The sequence below is a fragment of the Podarcis tiliguerta genome (assembly GCF_965153285.1).
Source record: "Podarcis tiliguerta genome assembly, chromosome: 1".
Taxonomy (NCBI): domain Eukaryota; kingdom Metazoa; phylum Chordata; class Lepidosauria; order Squamata; family Lacertidae; genus Podarcis; species Podarcis tiliguerta.
In genome coordinates, this window is record NC_139534.1 from 88997162 (window position 1) to 89003161 (window position 6000).

The window sequence follows — 6000 nt, forward strand, 5'->3', positions numbered from 1 at the left end:
GCTACAGCAGTACGACAGTTTCATGTGCTTTCAGGGTTTGCTCCAATATTTTCTGTTATGGGGTTTAAAGCTAATTGCTGCATTGGCATGAGAATAGCTTTCCCTACCCCATGCTAAATTTTATTCTTGCTGGACTAGCTGCAGTCAACCTCCTGATTTTGTTTGGGTCTTGGATGAATGTCGATAAAAGCACATGTCTCCCACACTTTTGTCAAAGAACGTGGCGTGGGGAATAAAAGGCTCTCCTGTCAAAATAAAATGGAGCAGGAGGAGGCAAAACTGTTCTTAAAAGATAGCATGTGTGTGCTAGCAGCATTTGTGCTGTCCTTTTTCATGTACACTTGCAGGGTCTTTGTGCTTAACACCTCACTGTTGAGAAATGAGGGATCTGAGTGCTATAGGTGTGCTTCCACCTTTTCTGTTGGAAGTTGTCCTGCAAACTTGATTGCCTTGGGTTCCTCTGCGCTGTGATTTGTGAATCCATATAAATGCTCCTCAAGAGCAGTGTGGCAATGTATCTCCATGTTTTAGTAGTGGGCTGTTGCAAGCTGAAATACTCGAACATCATTGAAAAGTGGCTGCTTTTCAAGCAAGTCACAGGATTTACAGGACAGTGCCTTGCCCCCCCCCCCTTTTAAAATATTTTGGCTTCAGTTGAGGAATAGATAGTTGAGTCTCAGTTACTATAGAGGATGCTCAAGCTGAGGAATATCATGCTTTCTGGGGTTTTTTTTTTTCTTTTCCATTTTTGCCCATGCATTTCATGCATGGCCACTGTCCTTTGAAACTTTCTGGAGAACATTCAGCCACACTTTTATTGGAAGTAGCCGAGTCATAAGCTCATCTTAAGCTGATGCAAGATAGTGTGTAAGGACTGCTTTATTTAGTGGGATTTTTTTTAATGTTTATTTTGATTGGATTTGGTAGCAGAGCAATCAATAGTCTGTAGCAATAGTTTAGACTCTGAAATAAACCCCAATAGAAAACACCAGGGGTCATGTTCTACGGTTGAGAAGCAGCCCTGCATCGTCTTTCTCAGATAGTTGTTCCATCATGGTGTCCTAGGTTCTGTTTTGGCAACTCTCAATATGTCACTTGACAGGAACATATGAAGCTTGTTGGTCCTGGCTCCTTAAATGTTCAGCAGAAGCGAAGCAAGGTTGTAAAAATAGTAACACGGTTCTTTGGATTCTGAATCTTAGTGGACTTCTCTGTGGGTAAAAGATTTAAACTAGCCAGAAAAGTTTAGATGCTTCTCTTTGAAAAGCTGTGCCAAATTGTTTCGCAAGTATATTTTAATGTGAATCTTTGTCTCATGGAACAGCAGCACCCACTGCTGGCTCCTCTTGCATGTCACATACAATGTATGTGCCTTCCCTCTCTCCAAGCTCCTCTCTGAATATTCCCCTCTTCTTTTGTAAACTGATCGTATTGTGTATGTGTATTGTGTTACTTGGTTTTATTATACAGTGTAAAAAAGTCTTATGTGGCCCACTTGACCCTGTTGTAGGAATGAAGAACAACTTGTAAAGAACTTTCTGTAAGCGTTCTTTCTTTTCACATGCTGCCTCCCCCCTCCTCCCTCACCCAACAGCAATAGCACAGACACTGCTGTAAATTCTTCTGTGACTCACTAGCTCTCCTTGTCAAAATGGCCATTGCTTGTTCATCTGGAGAGGCAGCTTTCACCCCACGCCAGCAATACAACTTTTCAGTTTTATTTCTCACACAGGGCTTACGTCATCTGATCCATGGTCTCTCTAGCTGAGCATCTTGTCCACAAGGGCCAAATAACCTCTTGTTGGAAACTTTAACAGCAGCACATAGTCCTAGTTGTTCTTTCCTTGTCTGCCCTTTTGATGTGTTACAGATACACTAATCTTGGGGATGTTTGCCCTGAGCAGAAGGACGTAGAGTGGTACCTCGGGTTAAGAACTTAATTCGTTCCGGAGGTCCGTTCTTAACCTGAAACCGTTCTTAACCTGAGACACCACTTTAGCTAATGGGGCTTCCCGCTGCCGCTGCGCAATTTCTGTTCTCATCCTGAAGCAAAGTTCTTAACCCGGGGTACTATTTCTGGGTTAGCGGAGTCTGTAACCTGAAGCGTCTGTAACCCAAGGTACCACTGTAATAACAGTCTTGCAGAATTAGACCAGGGCTCATCTAGCCTAGACTTCCATTGCCTCTGTCTAGCTAGATGGTTCTGGGTGTACTCCTGAGCCTGTGTGTAAGGGAGTGATGGCCTCCTCTTTTTGGTTGTCTTGGCCATCTATTAATAAACTATGGATATTTCTGTTTATCAGTGTCTGGACATTTTTGTCTTAAGACTGTAAATTCACCTTCTTTCCATGTCTGGCTACATTCAACAGAAGGACAGTACTTTAAAAGAGCATTGCAAACCATCACATAGAATCGTAGAGTTGGAAGGTCCCCGAGGGTCATCTAGTCCAACCCCCTGCAATGCAGGAATCTCAGTCAAAGCATCCATGACAGGTGGCCACCCAACCTCTGCTTAAAAACTTCCAAGGAAGGTGAGTCCACAACCTCCTGAGGAAATCCGTTCCACTGTCAAACCGAAAGTGTTGCTTTTGAATGGTAGTGGACAAGGCTAGCAATTTTGGGAGTTTTCATATTTCATTCCCTTTCCGCTCTTTATTTTCCTGGCTGGTAAATTGCCACTGGATAATTTTTGTTTGTTTTTCATCCCGGTCCATGGCAGGTCAAAAGCATTGATATTTTGATCCTTATTGCTTTTCACCACCCTTCTGCTTCCATTCTGACGACTCCTTCAAATATCATTGCTTGGAAAAATGTGAACACCCACAGGCACTATCATGTTTGAAAATTGAGTGAGTTGGTTGTAGGCATCATATGTGTGAGAGAGCCACTCTAAGCCACTCATGAGGTCTGATTAAGGCAAACTGGTTTGGCCACAACTTGACATCAAAACCATTGCTTCACACAGCTTGCTGTTCCTGGGCTGTTCACCCCATGGATTGGACAGTGCCCCCCAGTGTGGGCCCCTTTGGCTGTTGGTCTTCTGTGATTCTGCATTTCTGATTACGCACATTTTTATTAGCTCTGACCATTGCTTAATGACACAGTTGTGAACTCCACTGTTCTAGAGCAAGGCTGGTCAGACTTCAGACTTGTGGGATATGCTTTGTTTCTCACAACATCTCCAAAATGCATCAACCAAAGTTGGGGGCAAAAGACATACACGGAAGCCTTATTTGGGCATTATTCACCACCCTGTACACAGAAGCAGAGAGTATGGCTGTGCTGCATAAGGCCACCCCCTGACATGCAATCCTTTATCAACATGTGAGCTGCAAAGGTCTTTAGGGAGGACACCTTCATGTGTACATGTGAAGATGTCCTGGGATCTCCTTGTTCCTGTGTTGTACATGGGAACAAGCAATGCTCAGACAGGGCTTTCAGATTTATGGGCTCAGATTTATTTATGTGTACCAGAATACAGATACACTCAATCCTTACACACAAACCCATTCCTGGTTCAACCCAGTGCCCCCTATGCTTTCTTCAGCAATATAATTTTTTTGTGGGGGTAGAGAATCACTATGTTGCTTTAAAGCAATCTACTTCAAATCACCAAGAGATCTATCAGTAAATCCCAGTCTGCCTTCTGCACCCACAGCCAGCTCTAGAAAATCAAAAGTTGAATGAAGAGAGATTTGTTCCAAGTTTCACACAAGCTGTTGGGTTTTTTTCTTGCACAAGGGACTAATATCTTTCCAGAATGCCACAGCCCTGCTCGGCATCCCTCATTTCAATACACCAGTTCCAATCAAGTCCACAGGACAGCTGGCAGAACTGTGCAGTTTTGTTATTTTTATTTTAATAGTTTGATCTAGCATCTCTTAGGCTATGTAGGTGTCACATGAATCTAGAAAACTAGGCATTTCAAAAAATGGGGTCTGTGTAATTTCTAATACAGCAAAGGTACATACCTCTTTCCATTAGCAAACCTGTACACATGGAAAAGCAAATAGCATTTAGAATAAGTACCATATTTTTCCATGTATAACATGCTATCGTTTATAAGACTACCCCTATTTGAAGAATTGGGGGGAGATTGCACAGAGTTGTTGAGCTTTTTTTGGGGGGGGGGTGTTACCAGCACCCAACAAAAGCCCACACAATTGCCGCAGCCACACAAATCTCCCGCACAGATATTGGCAGCCCACCTCTGCACTGTCCATGTATAAGACAACCTCATATTTTTTTGCTTTTATTTATATTAAATAAAAACTGTCTTATACACAGAAAAATATGGTATATTTTTATAGGAGAGATGCAGATGCACTTCATTGCCTTTAGGTGCCACTGCTCTATTGCTTTGTTTAACAAGGTAATGAATTTATTACCTACAGTCCATTAGGTATTGCCTTTCCATTATAGAATGTTTGAGTAGCAGTAACAGTAAAATGCAATTTTTCATCAACAAGTGAAATAAGTTAAACTAAGATAGGGAACTCAATCTGACCAGAGGGCTGGATCGAGAGGTGGCCAACCTGCCTCAGGCCATTTTGACCGGTATGTGAGGCCACCTGCCTGTTAATCCGCTGCAGCTGCTAAGGTGGAATCAGAAGCAAGCTCTCTTAACTGTGCTGCTGGCTCTTGCTTTGTAGCCAAAAGCAGCAGGAAAAAATGCCAAATTCAAAAAATCTCAACATTTGGCTGCAAAGCATGATACTACCTTGAGCTGTTTCATGCCTGTGTTGTATGACATCATAACAAACCTTTAGCAAGCTACATAGGCATAGCTGTCAACTTACAGATTTGAAAATAAGGGACCAGCAGCCTTGAAAATAAGGGATCAGCAGCCAAAATAAGGGATTTTAGTCAACCAGCAGCCAAACGAAGCCTCAAGCGGTGGTTCCCACAGCGCAGCAACCCGGCAAAGGGGATGCAGCAAGGAAAACCACCGTCACCTCTCCGCTGGGAAGCGCTGAGCAAAGGTGAGTCCCCAGGCAACGCAGCCAATTTGATCAGCACAAGCCATGCAAGCTCCACCCCCAGTCAATCTTAGACTCCTTATTGGGTGAGCAACGCAGCCAAGCAACACAGTTGGAGCCTCCCTCCTCCCTGGCCGGCAGGGAGGGAGGGAGAGGAGCTGCTTCCTTTGAAACCCGGGAAATTTACGGGATATCATCAATCCGGGACAACAGCGGGAAACGGCACTGGGATAAGGGAGTTTCCCGCCAAATAAGGGATGGTTGACAGCTATGTACATAGGACTTTCAGAGATAGCCTTCTTCCTATTTAGCCACACTATTCCTGCCTCTCTCTCCTATGGCAAAGTCAACCTTTTCTTTATAAAGCAAAGGGGACATCCTGTAGCTTAATGGTTTTGCACAACAAGCAATAAACAAACAAGGTAATAATAAATGAAGGGCTCATTAGATGTGAAGGAAGCAGCATGTTCTGTTGGACTAATTTCTGCTGTTGAGCTTTTAATTATTTTGACTTTGGGTGAGTAATGCTGACTGGAAGCTCAGATTTCACTTTGGATCCAGAGCAGGGAGGATGCTTTTACTTTGCTTGTAGGACTTTAGAATCGGTGTCTCGTTCTGGGTTGTTTTGTGGAGGAATTTCAATAAAAATAAAAGAGTCTTTTATAAACTAATTTTTCTTGGCATAATGAATTCATGAACATGAATCTCAAATACAGTTCATTCCAGTTACACATTTACTCTTCCAAAGCTGGCAAAGGATGTTTCTCCTCTTTGACCTGGTCAGCACATTCTCTGCATGGTATTTAACAATACAGGGAAATGTTGACATTTCAGTGACATTAGCGGTGCTGTTCCACAGCATCTAATACCAGAATCTGTTATATACACGGCAGAAAGGAAGCTGGGAACTCTCTGCATGAAGGCCTACAATCCTACATAGAGTAGGAACAGCTCTGAGTGTACGAAGTCGCAAAGCAAAAAAGTGAAGATGCAGGCAAATTAAGCACCTGTGCAACTTCAG